At 37.5% G+C, this 25,361-nt stretch overlaps 1 long non-coding RNA gene across 4 annotated transcripts in view; it reads left to right on the forward strand.

The window, feature by feature from the left end:
- Nucleotides 1-23,355, forward strand: part of LOC141415528 (uncharacterized) — a 128,878-nt gene extending 105,523 nt beyond the window's left edge. The window contains exons 4-7 of one of the 4 annotated variants that reach the window (XR_012440495.1): nucleotides 5,714-5,781; nucleotides 7,968-8,140; nucleotides 11,343-11,549; nucleotides 22,066-23,355. This is a non-coding gene — a long non-coding RNA (uncharacterized lncRNA). Of the gene's footprint in view, nucleotides 1-5,606; nucleotides 5,782-7,967; nucleotides 8,141-11,342; nucleotides 11,550-22,065 lie in introns of all 4 variants that reach the window. The other 3 variants (XR_012440496.1, XR_012440497.1, XR_012440498.1) reach the window with 3 other exon arrangements.
- Nucleotides 23,356-25,361: the final 2,006 nt, after the last annotated feature.

Raw genomic sequence — 25,361 nt, forward strand, 5'->3', positions numbered from 1 at the left:
AATGCATCCCATGATCATGAATATTCCATATGAGCTTGAGAAGAATGTATTCTGCTATTGTTTGGATGAAGTAGTCTATGGATAGCCATTCTATCCAGTTGCTTGATGGTGTTATTGGATTCAGCTACATCGCTGATTTTCTGCCTGCTTGATTTGTCCATTTCTGATACTGGAGATAGGTGAATAGAATTCAGCTGTAATACTGAGTACATTCATTTGTCTTTATACCAGTTTTTGCTTACTATAAATTTGTTGTTGTTGATTGGGGTGTGTGTGTGTGTGTGTGTGTGCATGTGTTTGAGCATTTGAGATAATCTCAACATGTAGACAGCGTGGCCTGAAATTCATGATCCTTTAGTCTCAGCTTCTGAGTGCTGGGATTACAGGTATGTTCTACCATGCCCAGTTACCTCCTGAGGTTTGGTGCTTTGTTTTTAGGTTACTATACCTTTTTGAAGAATTGACATTATTATTTTAATTTTGTTGTTATTATCTGCTATGCCTTTCCTCTTTCCTGATAACTTTCCATAATTTAGAGTCTAATCTATCTGCAATTCATATCATCATTAGCGTAGTATTTTTATTAATGTATTTTTAAATCAATACCTCTCTTTATGCTTAGAATATGTTTCTTATGGACAAAATGTAATTTAGCCTTGTTTTTTTGATTCACTCTTTCCTTAGCATATTGATTGTACATTTTTAAAAACTTTTATTATTGAGTGCACAAGTCCAATTTCAATTAACATTGTAATGTTTCTTTGGGTAGTTGAGCATATCTTATAATAACAAAATACTCCTAATAGTAATCTCACTCATGTCATCACAGTCATTCATTTCACAGGTATAGAAAACAGATTTCTTTTACCATTTATGTATTATTATATATTATATTTAATTGGTTTACAAACATTATTCTGAAATAGATCCATAGACTTCACCAGGGTGCCTAAACAGTGTTTGGCACAAACAGGGATAAAACTCTCCTGGAGGCAGAGCTGTGACTCTGTGGCCTGTTTCTGTGTTCTCTTATCCCAGGATAGCCCCTCTAATTAAAAATAGGATGATATTTGAAAGGGACATTAATTTCATAATCTCTAACTCAAACAATAGTGAACATGACACGTTGGTGTTGATAATCAACAGGGAACATCTGGCAGTGTTGCTTATCTGAAATACAGATGTTTGAGACCTGCCATGCAGAGACTAGGTTGCTCAAACAACAGATTTGTTTCTCATAGTTCTGTCAGCCAGGAAGTCCAAGATTAAGGCTGACTTGGTTTATGGCAAAGGCCCTGTCCTTGGTTTGTTCCTTGGCTCTCTTGGTGTGTCCTCCCATTGTGGAGAGAGGCAGTGAGCTCTGTTGACTTTTCTTATACAGACGCTAATCCCATCATGAGGACTTTATCCTCATGACCCAATTACCTCCCAAAGGCCCATTTCCTTATATATCACACTGGAGTTAAGACTTCAAATACGAATTTTGTGAGACACGAGCATTTGATCCATAACAGAGTACATTGCATATCACTTTCCATCTATGTATGAAGAAATGAGGAGTCTAATTGCTCAGGCTGCTGGACCCTTCACAGAGGCCTACAATCACCCAGTTCTACAGATATCCAGACCCCAGCTTCTTCACTGCTAAACCAGCATCACTGAGTGGTGCTCTCACAATAGTTCAAAGATCTTGATAGAGGTTATGTGAGAAATTAAATAGGGGATCACAAAACCTTGGGAGAACTTGGGTTGAGTAACACCAGACAGCTTCCTTTACCACAGGACTTTAATATGCTAGTAGACACAGTGAGTCCCTGTGTAAGATGGACTGTGTGCATCATTCCCAAACCTTACCTGAGTGGGCAACTCTGTTAGAATAAAGAATGATTTCGTTAGTACTGTTTGCTTACTTATTTCCTATGCTCCACACTCTTACAAAAATGGGCAAGAGTAGACTTGGTAGACTGCAGGATCATGTATGTCAAAATAAATATAAGGAGGAAAAACAGTTAGAATGGTAAAATTAACTTAACACCCCCTAAAAGAGAGCAGTAAGCTGTGAGATCCTGTGCCATTACTACATATGAGCAGCTGGCTGTATTGCTTTCTTATTGGTGGTATAACAAGCTGCTCAAAACAACACAAATTTATTATGTTACTGTTCTGGAGCCCAGAAGTCTAAACTCAGGGTGAGTGGGCTAAAATCAATGCGCCACAGGGATGCAATCCTTCTGGAGGCCCTGGAGGAAAACCCTTTTCCATGTTTTGTCTTTTTTCCAGAGGTTACTATCTCCATGGGTGACATGCTTCTTCTGAAGCCTAGCTAAAAACACATGGAAAGAGCTCAGTAGATGTAGTGTACAGTCAGTAATGCCCCCAAAACTAGCTCTCCCCACGTGCACCCTCTGACTCCTACCATGGAGAAAAAGTCATGAGTTGTAGAGTTGCCAATTTGCTGAAGTACATACACTTCCACCAAGGCTGATTTCATGTTACAGTGTTATGTTACTGGAATTTATATAATTATAAATATATCTACATAAGATAGATGATAGCTAGCTAGCTAGATAGATAGATAGGAAGATAGTTGTAGTGAGGATGAAACACAGGGCTTTGTGCATGTTAGGCAATAGCTTTACCACTTGAGTCACATTCCTAGCTGTCTTTTAAAAATTTTGTTTTTGAGATAGAGTCTCACTAATTTTGTACCAGGTGGCCTCAAACTGGTGATCTTCTTCTGTTTTCAAAGTAACTGGGATTACAGGCATGAAGCCACCATGCACAACTGGTTTACCATATTTTTATAAAAAGCTGTGTTTGACATTTGCCACTAGGTCTGCTTAGCGACCCATTCTCAGGTTCATGCTAGCTACCTTTGGGTCTGGTATGAATCCTGGAGTTTGGTATGTTTCCCTGCAACCTCTGCTTTTGTTCAGGACAGGTAGGTCTGCAGTTCTCTTCCTGTTCCACTTTTCCTCTCTTGTGTTTTCCCATGCTCTCTATCCATTCAGGAAAAGGAAGAAAGCTATGCATTCCATTTGCTTCTCTCCAGTCCCGGGTAACTGTTGTCAAGTCTCTTAATTTTGAATCACAATATGGCTTGGAAGAGAAGGGTAGTTTGGAGTCCAAAGTGCTGTGGTGCTCCACTCTGCCCCAGAATCTCCTATTCACTGTGCCTCCCATATTGTTTTTTGCCTCTGTTTGAACATCTTATTACATCTTCAAGGAGGAAGAATCTGTGGTGGCTTTATTTACCATCCTAACTCTGAAATCTTCCAAACAAACATTACTGACAAAGCAATAGAATGGTTATAGCGTTTGTAGATATTTTCTCTTTGAGGTAACATTCAGAGGAATTTTGAGGCCATTTACTATGACAAACTCAGAATAGTTTAACATTGGGTGGAGGATACTGAGGAGTGAAGAGGATCGAAGTACACTACACAGGTCCATGTGAAAAAGGAGCACAAAACACTGCTTGAAAATGGCGGGGGGCAGGGAATGGAAATATAATGGTGGGGGGCTGGATGTGCTCAAAGTACATTGTATGCATGTATGGAATTATCACAATGAAATCCCCTTGCATTATTCATGCTTGCTAATTTAAAAATAAGATAAAATTTAATGCAAAAATATTAAACATAGAGTTGTCATGTAATCTAGTATTTCTGCTTCTGTGTATTAACCTAAAATAACTGAAAGCAGGAACCTGAACAGATATTTGTACACCCACATTCATAGCACCACTATTCACAATAGCCAAAAGGTGGATATAGCTGTAACATCTGTCAACAGATTAGTGAATAAACAAAATGAGGTATATACATACAATGTAATAATTCAGCCTTCAAAAGGATGAACTTTTGCCCCTGCTCTGTGTTAATCAGACTTTGCATCACTGTGACAAAATACCTGAGTACCACTTTTTGTGGTCTTAGAACATTATTTGTCTGTTGTTAGATTATAAGGAAAAGTTGAGTGTGCCTTAAGTGGCTGTAAAAAAATTAGTAAATTAGTAACAGTAAAATTTAACCTGATTGTCATTATGATAGAACCAATATTAAAATGAACATAACTGCCTAATTGTTGTTTGTGTTTATAATAATTCATAATTTGTAAATCCTATCTTCAAAACGGCTTTGAGACTCTTTACCATTAAAAGTATCCACTTACACACACACACACACACACACACACACACACAGAGCCACAGCTACAGCTGAGCAATTCAAAATTGTGCTATAAAATGTTTGACCACAAACTAAGTAGTGAAGGAGTGGACATGGCACTGAGGTCAAGCTGTGAACTGCAAGTCGTCCAGACTGTATTCAGGCTGTAAGTAGGAATTTGCAAAACAGGAAACAAAATAAACATCCTGGTCCTTTTTGTGGCCCAAAAAAGTGATCTGGCAATTCTTCACAAAGAGCAGAATTAATCCTTTCTAAGGAATTATCACTATATCCTTCTACAGGACTGAAAAACCAAAAAGCTTACTGAGGTAAAACAGTACAAGATTCTGCAGATGCTGGTCAGCTGGTATCTATTCATTTAAAAAGAAGTTAAATAAGTTACTATTAGAATTTCCACAATTTTCCTTCATTTTGTCACCATTCTCTTGTGATTTCACTTCATTCTCTGCAAGTTGAGTCACGTTTTTATTAGTTTTGAAGGATTTTTGAGAGCTGCCTGAAGGTAAAGAACTGGTTTAAAAGTAAGAAGATTCTTTGACATTGCATAAAGTTAACCTGTGCTATGAGAATAAGTGAAAGCCACCCTTCCCCCACTCTTCTACAAAGCTCAGTTAGCAAACTTTTTCTCTGTAAAGGGCCAGAGAGTACATATTTTAGGTTTTGTAGGTTTCTGTCAGAGCTACTCAGCTTTATTTCCACAGTGGGAATTAAAGGGCATGCCTGTGTTTCAAAAACCTTATTTATGGACATTGAACTTTGAATTTCACAAAATTTTCATATGTCCCCATGTTTTTATCCTTTGATATTTGCAATCACTTATAAACAGAGAATTTGAAATTTTATAGATCTCTTTCTGACTAATCTAGTTTGTCTCATTTTGTTCTTCTGGGGACAAAAGCTTTAATCTTTTTTAGTCTAAAAAATACATGCATATTTTAATGTCTCCTCACACTATAGAATTTGGAACTACTTTCATGCTCCATAGAAATGTATATCTCACCATTATTCTGGGTGTACATAAGTGTGTCTCAGATCTAACAATGCATACACGGCATTGCCTGGAACTAAACGGGCCCTAGAAAAGCAGCAAGGGGCGGGGGCTAGAGAGGACTGGCTTTGCCCATGCCTGCTGTAGGGTAGTCTCAGGCAGGGTCCCACACCATTTGTTTCACCTTAAGACTGATCTTTAATTTGAGGTATCTTCACCATTCCCTCAGTAAATACATACTAATGTGACAAATTTCAAAAATATGCTTTTTATTCTCAAGTTTGAGCTGTAGTTCTCCTGTAAGAAACATAAAGTACTAATCAAGGTTATTTGAATGACTTTTCATGCATTTATCATGCTTAGACTCAATTGCATCCACTCCACATAATCTGTGAGCTTTCTTTTCCTTCTCCTTTTTTTTTTTTAAGATTGAATATTCTCCATATCTGTGGGTGTGCCATCACTTCTGACCGGAACAAGCAAAAGGGTTAAAATATTTCATAACATTTCTGCACTTGTCTGCTAATCATTTCAGGCAAACAGAATTTCTACCAAGAACTTGAGAATATACTTGTTTAAATATGCAGAATATTTCCAATTAAGGTGAGATTTAAATTATTTTTCAGTGTATGGAGATAATCACAAAACAATTGCATGCAAAATTTTGGCATCGTACCAAAAGAATGCATTTCTGTATGACAAATGTTTCCTTTCCCTTCCTCCAAATAGTGTTGAAGTAAAAAAAATTAATATTGGTATTTTTTTGGTTTACACCTTTTATTGTCAGAGTAAATATAGCTAGAATACTATTCAAACCTATTTATATTTTAAACCAGTTTTAAATTCTAAAAAATACAAGCAATCCAAAAGTTCTAGAATATAGCATAAAATCCATTCTCTATGCTTATGTTGCCTAAGTAAATAGAATTGATCATGCAGACTCTTGCATGTCATATGCACTGCTTTAGTTTTCCATGTTTCCCCCAACTAATTCCAATAAAGTTAAATGAAATACACAGTTTACATTTTAACAATTGGTTCTTCTTATGGTCAGAATGTATCTCCCCAAATTTATATGTTGAAACTTAATTGCCAATGTAATATTGGTATTTTCTTGGTTGTTTGCATTATTTGTTTTTAATGTTTTTAAATTCTTATCTGATATTTCTGATTGGCCATTTCAATCTACTTTTCTTGAGTCACTCAACATACCATGAGAAAAGAATAAGTAGGCTAACATGAGAAGGAATTCTTACTGCTTTATACCCCACACATACTTATTTATATACCAGTGGCTTTGTAGTGAGACAGCAATGTCAAATGTGGTGGGTTTTTTCTGCAGAACTTGTGCCAGTGGCTTCCAGATGGCCTATATATCACATAGAGTCTTTGCTCAAACGTCAGACAACTCCATGTTCTTAGACTTGAATCTCTTTAGAGACTGCTTCATGCCAAGGAAGAGGTTGTGCCCTGCCTTACTTTGGTTACCCTGAGCCATCCTGAGATGAGAAGTCATGTGAATACAGAAGGTTAGGGGAAGGAATAGCTACAGAAAAGGAAGAATAAGCCATGGTGCAACTTTGACAAGAAGTACTGTCACCTGGGAGGCAGGTGAATTTGTCTCAATCCCTCTGCTAAAGGGTGTATAGGTCAACCTCAAGTCAGTTGACATAGAAAGCAAGGAATCTGGGGTATGGAGACTTTAAGGCAGATGAGTGAGTATTCCATCCCCCAAGGAGAGCACTGTGATTCCTGCATCCTAAGAAGGAGTTGTAAACCTGCATTCCTGCACCCTGAGGAGGAGATACAGGGTTTGATAGGTCTGCCACAGGGCTGATGAGCAAAATGCTCTCAAGATTGTTTCCCCTCCCCCATAAGGGGCAAACAGACCAGTTCATCTAAGAAAGCTCACGAATCCATGGCCAATGAAAAAAACCCACCTAACCCTTACACAAACCCAGAATTAAACCCCAGCCTTCACCTGAGCAGTGAGCTACCAGTTTCCGGGCTCCACTGCATTCTCTAGCTGTAGCCTTTCCTTTCTCCCTAATAAACCCTACTTTATATACTGGCTTTGGCTCATCATTCAGCTGCCTCACGAGCAGGTGGGGTTGTAAAATTCTGCTTACCACAGTTTTTAGTAAGACAACAAGGAAGTTACACTACTTGACTTCACAGCAATCCATACAAGGTGTTACAGCTTCCTCGTTGATTTCTGGGCTATTCATGGCAGCCCTAAGCTGCCATAAAGGAAATTTCACTGTCCTGAGGCTTCCATGCTATGAGGAAACTCAAACCATAAGGAAAGGCCTGTGGAGGTTCCCCGGTTAATAGTATCAGCTGAGTGCAGGGTTCAAGGCAACCCTATCCAGATAGGATCTGTGTTTTACTTTATGAATAACAACTAGAGTCTCATTGTGGGGAGGACTGTTTGCCAAATCTATAATGTTGCATGTCTGTTTTAATGCCAGAATGTATAGAATCCTCACTTGAATATATAAACCAGAAGTCCTTGAAATTTTTATTCATATTGGGCTTAGATTAACCAAGGAACCTCAAATATTATAGTGACACAGCATTCATCAAACTGGATTCAAATAATTTAACAAACAATTGGGCAGTACCTAGCATGTTATTTAAAATAAAAATAATCCAACATGATATCTATAACACTAATTGAAGAGCTCTTCATGGATTAAAAGGAAATGTCTAGAAAGTGAGTAAGATTAAGCTACTGTGAATTTAGTGCTTTGAGGAAAAAGAGACTAAAAGTGAGACTTTCTTTCCAGAACTTTCAGTCTGTGAATGACTTCTTCAAACATCTCTAAATATATCATCAAGTAAGCTGAGAGAAAACTGTCAGCTTTTAATGGAGAATCTCTTTCAAGGACATGACACTTACATTAAAAAGAAAGATACGCTGCATTGTTCTCTCACAGCTTCATTCAAAATAGTGTTCAAGGTGAGCAACACTTCAGAGTCAAAGATGAAGCTAGCAAAACTGAGCTCCTAAAATTTTTCATTCAGGATGTTAAGTCAGAACATCGTTTCACTGACTTCCTTTCAACCAGCATCAAAAACCTTACAAATCATGTGATGGTAATGTGTCCTTAGCCAAAAGTACTTTCCATTCCAAATTCACAGAATATTCTGTGAATCAGTTTTCCATTTGAAAACCAGCCTGACTTATTGTCATATCACCTTTCCGTTAATCATATTTGGGAGGAGAAGTAGACTCCCTTCTTCCATATAGAAGGAAGCCAATGGGATATACAGGTGACAAACCAGCAAAGATGGGTCCATGCTTTCTAGCTCTGTGACCTATACCACACCTCTTTCTACTCCTGGAACCTCCATTGCTTTACCTGTAAATTGGGGGAAATGCCACTTCTCACACAGGGATAATGGGACATTAATAAAATAATGTAATAAATGCCTAGTATACAGTTCCTGGAACATGGGAAGGACTCAATCAATGATAGCTATTATCATTAGCATTATCCCTTAATAGTTTAATGATTACCATAAATATTAGCTTAGTAACAAAGGTGGCAAAAGATCCAGTAAATGAGTCAACTCTTAGATCTTCTGCCCCTACTAAGTAGAAATTAAAGAGAAATAATATTTTCTCCTTTAGTTTCAAAAATTTCTTCTTTGGAATAGTCATAATGTGAAAAATATTTCCATCAAACACATTCTATGAGCTTGTTCCCCCTTTTAAGTGCACATTTTAGAGCATCAGGCTTCATGACGAGGTAGGAAAATCAGGAAGTTTTATGTTCTGGCAACAAAGGAACGTGAAGACTAAACAATGTCAGTCTCAGTCTAGACAATTTCACCATTTTAAGGACAGCAATATCAGGCACAGTTATTTCTTGGTAATTCTTCAGGCTCAGAAACTTTGGGGACTCTCCTTATGTTCAGGGTCCACAATTGTGGACATTGCAGAGCCAGGTGGCCCACATTCCTGGTGTTAAGAGCAAGGCAGCCAAATACTTCTATTTTGTGGAGGCTGATGAGGAAAAAACACATCTATGAAATATCACACCATGTTCCCTGATTCACTACACATGAGAAAATCATTAACTTTTCATGGTGAAAAGTTGCATTTTAGTGTCACATTTAAGAAGGGAATTACAAGTTCTGGTAACATAAAGTGAGTTGGTAAATTGATCAACAGATGAGTAAAATTCTGTAAGTGTGGTATACTCAGAAAATACAAGTCATGTAGATTCTCATGATTCTTGGCCATTGTGTTCTATAAAGCTGTGGCAGACACCGGATTAGCAAATACTGGATCATCACCCCTAATGAAAGTACTGAGTTAAGTTCCTGTGGCCTCTGGTCACAATAGTTTCATCAAGCAATTAATATATAAACCTGTTTTGTATATGTTTCTGTTTAAAGGCACCCAATATATACATAATATTTGATATTTATATATAATATTTGACCCATTAGCTTTTAACTCAGGTCCAGCAGCACTATAGCTCATGCCTGAGTGATGCTAACCTGACACTTGTATTTTCTCTCGAAGGCCATCACAGCCTTCTTGACATGAAGAACACTAGACAGCACTTCAATATTATGTTTGGGGACCATTTTAAACAGTGATATCACCAACAAAAAACACAAAAATGTGAAAAATGTGTACCTAAATAGACCCCAAAGGACACATTTTTGCAGTATAGGAGTAGAAACACAAAGGCAAAGACCTGCCTCATTAAACCTTACGTAGGAATACACACCTCAGGGGACTCGAATTTGTCACAGCTCTGTCCACAAGTGATCAGGAAGCAGCATAATTATTGTTTGGAGGTGGTTACAGCTATACTTTAGCAAGTAGGAAAATTCACCAGTAGGGAATCCATAAACAGTGAGGGACTCCATCATTACAGTAATAGCATATGTGATTAAAAGCAGTTACATTAAAAGCAGCACTCCTTTAGTTTGTACTAGTTAACACTAAATTACATGACAACCATGCTTAATGGCAGGGGAGGTTTATGAAAAAATGTTTTTACATTTCTTCCAAGTTGATAGTGATAGTATGTACCACAAGAATATGTAACTCCTTCCTCTCCCCCAAATTCTTACAAGACATAGAACCTGCCTGATTGCTTTAAAACATTAAGGCTTACAGCTATTACACTGGTAATTGGTACTATTGGTGTATTTTTCATACCTGTTTGTCCTATTACTTACAGGTGTTGAGAAGCTTCTTCCTAGACAGTTCAGGTCATAGTAAGGACATAGAGAAGATCGAGTAATATGTTGCCTACTTGGCTTAAGCTAGAAGCTCATGAGTTGCCTCTGAAAAAAGTCAGAAAACCCCCAGCAGCCTCTTTTTGTCTGCCTTTCAGGTAAATGATTATGTAAGGCAGCAGATCTCCAAACCTGGTTCCTAACCTAGCAGCAAATTGCTAGAAATACAGATGTTTCTGGCCCACTTATTGCATCAGAACCACTAAGTGTGGGACCTGGCAAGCTGAGGTTTAATGATCCTGTCAGGTGACTCTCATGCCACTCAAGTTTGAGAATCACTGACCTAAGGAGGCCTCTGAAGAATGTTCAGGGCATGTTAGTAACTAGGAAGAGCATGTAGGTCCTAGGGTCAAAATTACATTTTTGGAAAAGTTAATGATTGATTGCATATTTCCCAGAATCAGGAAAAAATCGGAAACTAGTATATGACAATATTTCAGAATTACAATCAAATATGACACAAACTAATACAAGATTTTATAAAAGGAAGTTATTTCCTGGTTAGTTAAATAAATGTTTATTATATCATTGTGCTACTGTCAATTAACTCATGTAGTACACTAGAACTTGTTAGTGTGAGACATGATTGACATTGGACAGAAACTGGATTTTACTGGAGATTCTCAGCATAGTAATGGAAAAAATATTTAGTATCAAAAAGCTTGTTTTAGCCTTTGTCTTTGCAGTCTGTATCTTAGAACCAGTCCCTTTATCTTTCTGACATTCAGTTTCCCATCTATAAAGTAAATGTATTGCACTTAGCATTAAATTCTATGATAGATTAACTTCTACCCAAGATAGAAAGAGGGCTAGAAATGCAAAAATTACTTGAGAACTGGAGTCTCAGAGAAAAGAAAACTAGTTCCTAAAAGTCTCATACATAGTTCTGACTATTGCAGGATTGAATGCAATTGCAGAATCAACATGAACGGTGGTCTATGAGAAGAACATCAATACTAAGGTATGAAGGATTCTGCCTTCCCATAGTCCTACAGCAATGCAAATACTGGAGATGACATTCATTCCCAGGAAAAAATGTAATTCTCCTTGGAACTGGGCTCACCTCAGGAAGCCAGCAAGATGACCGAATGGTCACCTTTTAGTTGGTAAGTCTGTCCCTTGCTATTCAATTATTATATCTTTCATGTGTTAGTGATCTCATTGCCTGTCCCCTACTTTAGTCTTTTCTTAGTGTTTGATTTCCACTTTGATTACCTACACTGCTACCAACTAAGTTTATCAAATCATCCAGTAGTAAACCCTAGATTTTCAGCCCCAGAGAGTATATTCATTTATTCCATTCTATTCTAAAATTATTATTATCCAGTTATAGTAAAACAAACAGATCAGGAGATAATTGCCTATGAAAGGATAGTGTCTTACACTTAGAGTTTCCAAGAGAAGACAGCATGTTGCACCACACTGGAGAACACAAGGAGCCCCAGGGTTGGTCAGGAGGCAGGGAGAGCAAGGGGAAACTATGGGCAATTTGTCTTCATTGTGAGTTCCATGGGAAGGAATGGTTGAGGGAAGGAAGGCAGATTTAGGATTGGCTAGTTTGAATAATTTTGACAGGCTCTAGACCATAGCTCTTCCTAGTTGTCTGGTTCCTGGCCCTGGGCTGATGACAGCAAATAGGTAGTAACCCAAAGTGTGAGATACAGGAAGTAGTTGTGGGAGTCGAGTTGTGAGCCTTTGAGTTGATTGGTTTGCATATGAAGCACACACATATATGTGAGGCTTTTATTATCGCCAGGAATTGGTGAGCCCTGGAAGTGGCACTCTCTTCAGACTCAGCAAGGCCCCAGATGTCACAATACACCCTTCCAGTGGTCACTTCCTTCTTGCCACCTTCAACTTCTTTTAATTGGCCCCTAGAAATGACAAAATCGAAAGAAGAGTCTTTGCTCAGAGCAGTTAATCCACTACCCAAAAACATAACCTTTCACTTGATATGGTCAGATAGATGATACAATGCAAAACTGAGTTGAGTATTTATAAAAGACTCAGGTTTGGAAATGCTTGCGACTTCAGTAGTCACTGAAAATGTCATTTTATCCACACAAAACCTCTTTTTAAAAACAAAAATCTGTGCTGATAATGATTACCAAAATTTTGTGATAACCTATGACACTTAAGTATTATAATGTGTTCGTATTTACATTACTTTCACAGCACAAGGACAGATTGAAGTGCCTGTGGGTAAAACAGTATATGTGGGATTTGCTTTAAATTTTTCCAGCAAACAAACAAAAAAGTGAAAATGATTGATTACACAAAATTGAAATAATAGTGATAATAATTGAAGCTGGATGGTGGGTACATGAGAATTCATTATACAATTCTTTTTGTGTATTCATGAATATTTTCATAGGAAACATTTCAAATGCAGGTTGACAGGCATAGAAAAGATAAGAATTAGACATTAGCAATTAGTGGAGGATTGCTATTATATAGAAACCCAAACTCTATTGTATAATATTTATCATTACTATCATGAATCAAAAGTCCTTCCACTCCTGGATTAAGGTGACTTCATCTTTTCACTGGTTCCAAATATCTGCAGGCTGATATTTAGATTCTTGCTAAAGCACATTTGTGTTAAACAATGGAGTCCTTTTTCTAAAGGTGGAGCTATGTTATGACTGCTTTCTGATGAGAGGTTCTGTATCCAATTAGGGAAGTTCCCTAATCAAAGGCCCTTCCCTCTCAAGAGAACTTCACTGAATAGCAGTGGAGGTTGCTCAATTAGTGAGGTTAAAACATCCTTCAGAAACAAGGTCAAGATGACAATTATATCTGTGCCAAGCTGATGAAAGAATCCTCCAAACACAGCACTTGGACATCTTGGTGTGAACATTCCTATCACACTCACCAGAGGGAAATAAATGAAGAACATAGTGTCCTTGATATCGAAGAATTTTTCTTTAGACATGTGCTAACTATTGGCTCTACACATTTCCTCAAACTTGCCATAAAATAACAAACTTATTTGCTTGAGAAAACTCTTTCCCCAAATTCATTATTCTTGCTTGAAAATATAAGAACCTTCTAAAAAAATCAATGAATGATAACTATAAGGCAATCAATAGAGGAAATTAGAAAAATGTTATTCACTGAATGTAGTCTGTTCATAGTGTCTGTAAAACTGATGAAAGAGATTGCAAGCAATATTGAGTCAGTCTGGGCAATAAAAAGAGATGAACAATAGAAAATTCTCTTTAATCAAAATTCTTTATGCAACCTCCAAGCACTTGATACTCAATGAGTCTGCTATAGAAAAGAAGGGCATAAATCACAAATCTATTTGGTGGTATCAGTCCATTAAAACTACCAAGAATTATTTCCTTTTTCTTCCCATAAAAAGAAAATCTGAGTGACAAATCCTGACAGTGTGCTACATCTGACCAAACAACTCTGCATTTCTTAACTGATTAAATTCTTAGAAGGCTACAGCAACCTTAGGCATCTTCTACAACTGCCCACTTTAGTGTAGCCTACAATAATATTAAAAGGTTTAGAGACTTATTAAAAGTTAAAAAAAAACATTTAACTATTCAAACTGATAACAGGGGATGCAGATAAGATTAAATAAAATAGGTAACGTTATTTAACACTTGTCCATCACCAGACCAGTTTTGCCTGAGACAAAAGACCTCTTTTACACCTTTCCTACATTTTCAAATGGTGCCAAGTATGAACAAACAGCTCAGCTTAGAGAAAGAAAGGAAAGTCTCAAATTTCCTGAATGTCTATATGGTTTCAGGTAAATATCCATAATTCTCATTATTAGCACAGAGAAAAAAATGGATTTCAGGGATTGTGATGAAACTCACTCAAGTTGAGGCATGATTAGAGGCGGTTTCAACATCTTACACCCTTGTTCCTTTTTTTGCTGCTTCTCAGGCCGAACTGAGTCTCACATTATCAGCAAATGTCTGAAATATCTGCTGCCTTCCCTCTTCTCAAATAAAAAGAACTATGTCTTTCACTATGTGAAAAGTGAAAAGGTAAAGAATGGAGGGAAGCCATCCTCAAGGTTAGAGACCCACCTACTAGTGGGACCATTAGTTTCAACATCACCCATTCAGAGTCACTGGGAATTGATACAGTATACCTTGCCTCTCACTCCCCATGTTTATTTTTCAAATTTATATTCCTCTATGTACTATTTTTATTTCCATTTGACCAACCAATTAATCTAACAGAAAAAAATTAGCTCCAAATGAAATTCTCTCTTCTCAGCCTAATTTTTTCCAGAATTGCAAATAAATCATAAAAGTATTTATGTTTGTAACAGAAAAAGTTATGGTATAATATGTGACCATGTGCTGTCCTTAAGCCTGTAAACACTATGAAAATGTGTAAACACTATGAAAATGTGTCATTGCACTGATCCCAGTTAACTATGCCATGTGAGTATTATGCTAGGATATCAAAGCTGAAAATAATCATACCCAGGGATTTTGGTTATACAGCTCAGTTATAACAACTATTCAACACCTTTGGTACTGGATAATAGCCTGGAAGGAAACCAGTCAAGGCCAATTGGCTGCAAAATTGCAGCTGCTGGGTCAAAAACTCATCTAAGCCCAGAGAATTTATCAGGACATGCATCCCAGTGCCCGCTCCCCTCAAAGAGATTAAGTGCAAACCACCATTTTCATCAGAAACACCAAAAATATAAGTGTCTGGTCATCTATCCTTCCTCCACCCTCCATTCTCATCCCTTATGCTTGGTAATTCTGGGTCCCTAACCCAAGACATCACTCACTCACCCATCCAAACACTTGAGTTGAGCATTCTGGAAATACTGCATTATTCACTAAGTTCTCTATGAATTTATGTTTCTTTCATTCCGCCACCTTGTTTTAAAAGAAACTCCAAATGCAAATACTTTACTACATTCCTCACAATTGGAGATTTCTCATTGTCTTGTTATCAGGTAACTCAGAATCAGGACAAGGAGTTTTGTCTTCATCCTCCCCATCATTACTTGCCAACAATTATAATCTACCCCTGTATCTTGTACAATTACCTCCCTACTTCATGTTACCTGCTATTTACCACCCTTCTAGTTACTTATTAATATCCCTTACCCTTCAACCACCATGAAAGACTCTGACATGTGCTCATACCACTCCAAGTACAGCCAATATCCTGAGTGACTTCAATAGCCAAGTAGATGACTAGCACTTTGATCTTAGGTTCTTTGGTTCCTTGTCTCTTATGAACTTATCCTTTCTACCCCATCAACTACTCAATTCCATTAGGATGGCTTTGTACTTTGCCATATCCTGAAATTTTAACTAGGACATCTCTTGTCTAGATATCAACTTCTTTTTAATTCTAGCCTATTAACTACTTCATTAATACTTTTTCTGTGAACATTCTTCTGGCTCCTCTGGGCCTCCAATCATCATTCTACCATACTTCTACCATCAGCCTTCTAGTTTCTTCACGTTTTTTCTTAAATTCTATGATTCATCATTTTAGTGATAGTCTTGCCAGCACTTCAGGCTCCTGTCGTATTTGCCTGGCATAATCAGAATAAACATTATCCATGTTCTCTAACCTCACCCCAGAGCAAGTCACACAAAACACATTTTAAATAAATGATTAGCAACTCATTCATTTGGTCAACATACTTCATTCTTCTCAATGGCTATTTCAAATTCATGTCATTCTTCACTAGATGTGTCCTTATAGCCCATCTTCTCCTTTCTTATAGCCAATATGCCAACTTTCTACTTAATGGAAAATGTTGAAGTTATCAGCACTCCAACCACCACTAATTTTTTCATCTTTCTCAACTTTTCTTATGTCAATTGAACAACTCTCTTCCATTTAAAAGTAAATTCCTAGGTCAAGAATGAACAGAGACACTTCCCTAACGCTGCTGAGCTACTGAGCTGCACTAGAAACAGCCCAGTTTAATTTCTTGCTAAGCGGGAAATATAAGCTCCTATATAGTACTTAAAAGAAAGTAAATTCCTAATCTTTTGATACAATCAACTCTAGCATTTTCCAGAACAATATACTATCATTTATATCATTCCATCTTAAATATATAATCATTCCATCTCAAATAAATCCTTCCAGCTGGAATTTTGGCATGTTTATGTTTCGCCAACTAGAAACCAAATAGTTATTTTAACTTTACATTCATAACTAGTCATTATCTTGTCTTTCTTTCCCACCATTATGTAAAAAAAAACCTTCCCTTTTCTTATTTCCCATTCATTCATCAATCCATGCCAATCTCCTTCTTGACTACCATTCTACAAGAAAAACTCTCAAGGTCACTAACGATTGATGTCAGCTAAATCCAATTCATGTATTTAAACACTTATTTTATATATTCTAAGCAGCAATAGACACCATTAACCAACTTTTCTTTTTTTTTTTTTTTATTTTTTATTTTATTTTTTTTTTCATTTTTCTTTTATTATTCATATGTGCATACAAGGCTTGGTTTATTTCTCCCCCCTGCCCCCACCCCCTCCCTTACCACCCACTCCACCCCCTCCCGCTCCCCCCCTCAATACCCAGCAGAAACTATTTTGCCCTTATCTCTAATTTTGTTGTAGAGAGAGTATAAGCAATAATAGGAAGGAACAAGGGGTTTTGCTGGTTGAGATAAGGATAGCTATACAGGGCATTGACTCACATTGATTTCCTGTGCGTGGGTGTTACCTTCTAGGTTAATTCTTTTTAATCTAACCTTTTCTCTAGTTCCTGGTCCCCTTTTCCTATTGGCCTCAGTTGCTTTAAGGTATCTGCTTTAGTTTCTCTGCATTAAGGGCAACAAATGCTAGCTAGTTTTTTAGGTGTCTTACCTATCCTCACCCCTCCCTTGTGTGCTCTCGCTTTTATCATGTGCTCATAGTCCAATCCCCTTGTTGTGTTTGCCCTTGATCTAATGTCCACATATGAGGGAGAACATACGATTTTTGGTCTTTTGAGCCAGGCTAACCTCACTCAGAATGATGTTCTCCAATTCCATCCATTTACCAGCGAATGATAACATTTCGTTCTTCTTCATGGCTGCATAAAATTCCATTGTGTATAGATACCACATTTTCTTAATCCATTCGTCAGTGCTGGGGCATGTTGGCTGTTTCCATAACTTGGCTATTGTGAATAGTGCCGCAATAAACATGGATGTGCAGGTGCCTCTGGAGTAACAGTCTTTTGGGTATATCCCCAAGAGTGGTATTGCTGGATCAAATGGTAGATCGATGTCCAGCTTTTTAAGTAGCCTCCAAATTTGTTTCCAGAGTGGTTGTACTAGTCTACATTCCCACCAACAGTGTAAGAGGGTTCCTTTTTCCCCGCATCCTCGCCAACACCTGTTGTTGGTGGTGTTGCTGATGATGGCTATTCTAACAGGGGTGAGGTGGAATCTTAGTGTGGTTTTAATTTGCATTTCCTTTATTGCTAGAGATGGTGAGCATTTTTTCATGTGTTTTCTGGCCATTTGAATTTCTTCTTTTGAGAAAGTTCTATTTAGTTCACATGCCCATTTCTTTATTGGTTCATTAGTTTTGGGAGATTTTAGTTTTTTAAGTTCCCTGTATATTCTGGTTATCAGTCCTTTGTCTGATGTATAATTGGCAAATATTTTCTCCCACTCTGTGGGTGTTCTCTTCAGTTTAGAGACCATTTCTTTTGATGAACAGAAGCTTTTTAGCTTTATGAGGTCCCATTTATCTATGCTATCTCTTAGTTGCTGTGCTGCTGGGGTTTCATTGAGAAAGTTCTTACCTATACCTACTAACTCCAGAGTATTTCCTACTCTTTCTTTTATCAACTTAAGAGTTTGGGGTCTGATATTAAGATCCTTGATCCATTTTGAGTTAATCTTGGTATAGGGTGATATACATGGATCTAGTTTCAGTTTTTTGCAGACTGCTAACCAGTTTTCCCAGCAGTTTTTGTTGAAGAGGCTGCTATTTCTCCATCGTATATTTTTAGCTCCTTTGTCAAAGATAAGTTGCTTATAGTTATGTGGCTTCATATCTGGATCCTCTATTCTGTTCCACTGGTCTTCATGTCTGTTTTTGTGCCAGTACCATGCTGTTTTTATTATTATTGCTTTGTAATATAGTTTGAAGTCAGGTATTGTGATACCTCCTGCATTGTTCTTTTGACTGAGTATTGCCTTGGCTATTCGTGGCCTCTTGTGTTTCCATATAAATTTAACAGTAGATTTTTCAATCTCTTTGATGAATGTCATTGGAATTTTGATGGGAATTGCATTAAACATGTAGATTACTTTTGGGAGTATCGACATTTTTACTATGTTGATTCTACCAATCCATGAGCATGGGAGATCTCTCCACTTTCTATAGTCTTCCTCAATCTCTTTCTTCAGAAGTGTATAGTTTTCCTTGTAGAGGTCTTTCACATCTTTTGTTAGGTTTACACCTAGGTATTTGATTTTTTTTGAGGCTATTGTAAATGGAATTGTTTTTATACATTCTTTTTCCGTTTGCTCATTGTTAGTGTATAGAAATGCTAATGATTTTTCTATGTTGATTTTATATCCTGCTACCTTGCTATAGCTATTGATGATGTCTAGAAGCTTCTGAGTAGAGTTTTTTGGGTCTTTAAGGTATAGGATCATGTCGTCTGCAAATAGGGATATTTTGACAGTTTCTTTACCTATTTGTATTCCTTTTATTCCTTCTTCTTGCCTAATTGCTCTGGCTAGGAATTCCAGTACTATGTTGAATAGGAGTGGAGATAGTGGGCATCCTTGTCTGGTTCCTGATTTTAGAGGGAATGGTTTTAATTTTTCTCCGTTAAGTATAATGCTGGCTGTAGGTTTGTCATATATAGCTTTTATAATGTTGAGGAACTTTCCTTCTATTCCTAGTTTTCTTAGAGCTTTTATCATGAAATGATGTTGGATCTTATCAAAGGCTTTTTCTGCATCTATTGAGATGATCAAGTGGTTTTTGTCTTTGCTTCTGTTAATGTGGTTTATTACGTTTATTGATTTTCGTATGTTGAACCACCCCTGCATCCCTGGGATGAAGCCTACCTGGTCGTGGTGAATAATCTTTTTGATGTGTTGCTGAATTCGATTTGCCATTATTTTGTTGAGGATTTTTGCATCAATGTTCATTAAGGAGATTGGCCTATAGTTCTCCTTTTTGGAGGTGTCTTTGCCTTAACCAACTTTTCTTAAACCATGTTTTCCTTTTAATTCCAAAAGCATGCAAGAGCATACACACACACTTACACACACACACACACACACACACACACACACACACACACACACACACACACCTGGTTTTCCTTCTATCTTTTCAGCTGCTTTTTCTAAGTATTTTTTGCCAAGTCATCTTCCTCTATCTGACCACTGACTACTAGAGTTCTTCAAGGCCAAGGGCAAGAGCCTCCTCACACCACAATCTTTCTCTAGATATTACCCATGGCCATGGCTTCTCTGATTTACGTCTCCAGGAAGATGCTGCTCTGAGGTCCACGACCCTATATCCTAACATCTACTCAACCAAAACACTTCAAAATCAGTATAATTAACAGCACACCCAACTCTTTCCTCCCCAAACAGTATTCACATACACATTTGTCAGTGTATGCTACCACTTTTTCTAGTTAGGTAAGGTAGAACCCTAGGAATGATCATTGGTATTTTCTGTTTCTCATGCATGTTGTGATTTCTCCATGACTTCTATACATTTTAACTCATAAATATATCTTACTTCTCTCTGCACTTAGCTACCATCATCACTAGTATAAGCAACATCATTAATGAGAGCTCTACTTCTCACAGCATGCTCCACATAAAGTGGCATCAGCAACCTGTGGGAACTTGCCAGATGTGCACATTCTCAGGCTATTCCCAAGGCCAACTGAATTATAATCTGCATTTTAACAAGACCTCTAGGTGATCCATATGTGCATAAAAGTCTGAAAAATACTGGACTAAAGGACTTTAGAAACTTCCCTATAATTCTGTGGGCCAAAGTTAATATATAAGCAAATTAGTTTCTACCAATCTGAAGATCAATAGAAACAAGAGCCCTCACTCAATAATAATATGTTAAACCTTTAAATTCCCCAATTGGAAAGAATACTTCAATTCGTTGATACTCTCACTTAAAGGTTCTTGAATTGGAACTTAGATGACTGTGGATTAACTCCAAGTGCAGAAAAGTTGGAGACAGGAATTCTCAAGCATCTTCTTTTATTGCTCCTAGTCTAGCACTACATGCACCCATAGGTCAGGAAATTCTTCCTATTTAAGCATTCATGTCTTCATAAACACAATATGAGTCAGGAAATTTGTATTAAAAATCTGTCTATTGAAAATCACAGATAAATCTCAAAAAGATTATGCTAAGTAACATGTGCAAGGCCCTGAGTTCAAATTCCAATATTACCAAAATAAATTTTTTAAAAGTTTATGCTGAGTGAAAGAAACCAGACACAAAGAAATATACACTGCTACTCTATATGAAAATCAAGAAAAGGCAAGGCTTCTGTCATCAGAGAAGGGAGAAGAATAGCTACTTTCAGGGCGGAAGGCAGATAATGACTAGACAGGAACATGTGGGCTCTCCCTGGGATTACATAAAGCATTCTATGTCCTGATCTGGGTAGTGGTGATGTGGAAGTATGCACACATAAAAATTTATCAAGTTGTACACTTAAGATGTGTTCATTTTACCTCATGTAAATTATATTTCAATAAGAAATTAAAAATAGATTCAAACAAATTCTGTAAGGTATATGACTTTTATAAAAGGGAAAACGTGGTTGAAGTTACTTTAGCACAGTATTTGGAAATTTACTGTTACCAAATCATAGCCTAAGTCAGAGGTAAGAGAACTATGACTGCTGTAGCCACTCTGGTTTGGGGTACTGCTCCAGTATAGTTTTGTTGGAAAAATATTGTTCCAATATAGATTTTTTTTGGTGGCACAGGGTTTGAATTCAGATTCTCATAGTTGCTAGGCAGGCACTGTTTACCACTTGAGCCACTCCCCTAGCACTACTCTTTATTTATGGGTTTTTTTTTGTTTTTTTTTTTTTTTAGATAGAGTCTCATAAACTATTTGCTCTAGGCTAGTTTCAAACCACAGATCCTACTGACCTCTATTGGAAAAATGAAGCTTTCTATTCCAGTAGGTTGTCATTGGAACACAGCTGCATGCATTAGTTTTCAGAGACTGTATATTCTACAACACCTAAAAAATTTACTCTCTGGCCCTTTGCAGAAAATGATCACCAACTCTGATCTCAGCCAGTGGTTCAAAAATTTCTGGAGCAATTCATGGATCATGAAGAATCCAGGAAAGGCTAGAGATAATTTCCTCAGGAAAGCACACAGTTTCTTAAATACAAACTGCTATTTGTAATTTCATGCAGTTCATATACCCTCTGAAGCACAGTCATTAATCCTCAATTTTTAAGACATTCTATTCAAGGTTTTCATGACAGATTACTTACTAAACCATTCTGAAAAAAACATCCCACATGTTGGTTCTCTTTGCTTGAACTACTGATAGTTATAGCCACTAACACAGTTGCCCAGATAACAATAATCAGTCCTGTATCAATCATGTACTTTTGTTGTCCCTCAAGGGAACAGAATGCACACAACCCAGCCCTGAGAAGCCTTCCTGAAAATGGAGCACTTTGGGACCAACACAGACCAAATGATGAACCAGCGGCCTTTACATCTATACTTGAACAAGCCTAAGACAGTAGCTTACAGAGGAGTGAGAGGCATCACATTCACAGATGGAGAATGTTGGCATATCTGTTCAACTTCACAAAGACCATGAATATAGAGGAAGGAAAAACGTGTTTGAACGAACAATGGAGTGTATGTGGACATTGTAAACTCTTTTACAGCAAGGACATATCTGTATATCTATTTAGCTCCTATTGTGCATTGGACATTGTAGGAACCTAGTAAGTAATAAAGAAATGGATGGATTAAATTAAGTTATGAAAAACAGTTATTATTTTATAAATGGTTTAGGCCTCCTGGGAACAACGTGATAGTGTATGTTTTCTTACATAAAAAGACAATTGTGAGTTGTCGGAGCCAGCAATGGGAACTTGCCTGTGTGAGTTAGTATCTGGCCTTGTGAGAAAGCCAGATGGCTTTCCCAGATGGCTTCGTGTCCTTCAGATGTAAAAAAGTTATGCTGAAACACCACCAACAACAGGTGTTGGCGAGGATGCGGGGAAAAAGGAACCCTCTTACACTGTTGGTGGGACTGTAGACTAGTACAACCACTCTGGAAAAAAATTTGGAGGCTACTTAAAAAGCTAGACATCGATCTACCATTTGATCCAGCAATACCACTCTTGGGGATATACCCAAAAGACTGTGACACAGGTTACTCCAGAGGCACCTGCACACCCATGTTTATTGCAGCACTATTCACAATAGCCAAGTCATGGAAACAGCCAAGATGCCCCACCACTAACAAATGGATTAAGAAAATGTGGTATCTATACACAATGGAATTTTATGCAGCCATGAAGAAGAACGAAATGTTATCATTCGCTGGTAAATGGATGGAATTGGAGAACATCATTCTGAGTGAGGTTAGCCTGGCCCAAAAGACCAAAAATCGTATGTTCTCCCTCATATGTGGACATTAGGTCAAGGGCAAACGCAAACACAACAATGGGATTGGACTATGAACACATGATAAAAGTGAGAGCACACAAGGAAGGGGTGAGGATAGGTAAGACACCTAAAAAATTAGCTAGCATTTGTTGCCCTTAATGCAGAGAAACTAAAGCAGATACCTTAAAAGCAACTGAGGCCAATAGGAAAAGGGCACCAGGAACTAGAGAAAAGGTTAGATCAAAAAGAATTAACCTAGAAGTTAACACCCACGCACAGGAAATCAATGTGAGTCAACTCCCTGTATAGCTATCCTTATCTCAACCAGCAAAAACCCTTGTTCCTTCCTATTATTGCTTATACTCTCTCTACAACAAAATTAGAAATAAGGGCAAAATAGTTTCTGCTGGGTATTGAGGGGGTGGGGGGGAGAGGGAGGGGGTGGAGTGGGTGGTAAGGGAGGGGGTGGGGGCAGGGGGGAGAAATGACCCAAGCCTTGTATGCACATATGAATAATAAAAAAATAAAAATAAAAAATAAAAAAGATAATGCTGAAAGTAATAATTATTATAATATTGGAAAAAAATAATAAAGTCACCTCTCACCTAAAAAAAAGTTATGCTGACCATGTGCTTCTCCTGCTTCTCTGTTCCCGTTTGAAAGGAGACATAACAAAGAGTTAATTTGAAGTGCGCTTCCCTGTGCTAATGTAACCTTGGCTCGTAATACTTAGCATGCTTTTTCTGACCAAATGCGCTCTGTAAAAGGAGTTTATAAAAAGCAATGTATACTTCATTAAAGTGGCTATTGAGCAGGACTCAGTAGTCCCCTCATCTTTTTACCGCTTCGGTCAACCAGGTTCCACCGGTAAACCGCATTATAGTGAGTACCAAAGACTCGCTGTGTTTCTATAATTCTAATTTCCTATTAATGGGCTCACACAATATATATCAAAGGTCTACTTGGGAGGAGGCCTGCCAAGTTATGAGCACCATTTATTGTCCAGATAGAAAGCACCTACAGAAGTCATTTGATGAGGACAGGGCAAGTTTTGACAAATTCTTGAATTAAAAAAAAACTTTACATAAAATAAAGACACTTACAGCATGATCTCTGATCTAATGCTAATTCTACAATTCTTCATTACTGCCTTCCTCACTGTGGTATGAACAGTGGGTGGCATTCTACAAAAGCTGATTAGTGCTGGGATTTTAAATTGTTGCAAGTTGAAGAAACACACCCCATGCTGACAATTTGTTAATCAAAAATAGTCATTTCTACCATTGCGCAAGCTTTAGCCCATTTTAGAAAATCTGTATACATTTTTCAGATGCAATGTTGTAAATTTTCCCCCGCAGTGAGATTCAGTGTTTTTCCTCCTCATGGTTAAAAGGTTTTATGGGTTCATCAAGACGGTTTTAAATCTCTCTAATTCTAATCAACCAACTTCCAAAATAGAAAGAACATATTTCTGTCCATGTTTGCTGCTTTTTGGATCAGTTTGAAAAGAACCCACAGACCCATGCTGACACTGAACTCACTGAACTCATAAGAAGCATTTAATTAATTATATTTTTAAAGAAAATTAAGTGGAGGGGGTGGGGGCAGGGGGGAGAAATGAACCAAGCCTTGTGTGCACATATGAATAATAAAAGAAAAATGAAAAAAAAAAAAAAAGAAAATTAAGTGGTCTAAACTCCTGTTTATATTCATTTTAGTAACTAACATTATTGAAGCCTCAGAGTAATTAGCATGCAATCAGCCTTTACAAAGTGGACATCTAGTGTGGACTGTTCACGGCTATCAGAGCAATCATATTTCAGACCAAGAATAGGTTCAAAAGAACACCAGGCAGACAGTAGTCTCTATAACTCCTAAACCATAGGGACCATGGGACAAACTTCCCTAATGGTTCTTATCACCCCTTCCCATTCTTCCTGAGGTCAAGCAGGGACTTCTGTCCTCCATCAGAGTCTACCAATAACCTGTTCCAAAGAAAGCCCTTCTCCCAGCTCTTCAACCTCCACCATTTCATGTAAGCTGAAGATAGATGCATTACAATCTCTTGTGGGTCTTCCATGGGCTCTACCACCCTATTTTGCAATGAAAATGATGGAACACGTCTCAAATTCTGTATTTTTTTAAAAGACACCACAGAAGACAAGCTACAAATCCTGGAACATGTACAAAGAGCAGAAACAGAAGAGAAGCATGTTCACAGAGTCAGAACTTTCTACGGTTCCATTTTCAGTGAAAGAATAAACCATGTTCAACCTCCTAAAGGAAGGTGGTT

This window comes from Castor canadensis, chromosome 13 (assembly GCF_047511655.1).
Source record: "Castor canadensis chromosome 13, mCasCan1.hap1v2, whole genome shotgun sequence".
Classification (NCBI taxonomy): Eukaryota; Metazoa; Chordata; class Mammalia; order Rodentia; family Castoridae; genus Castor; species Castor canadensis.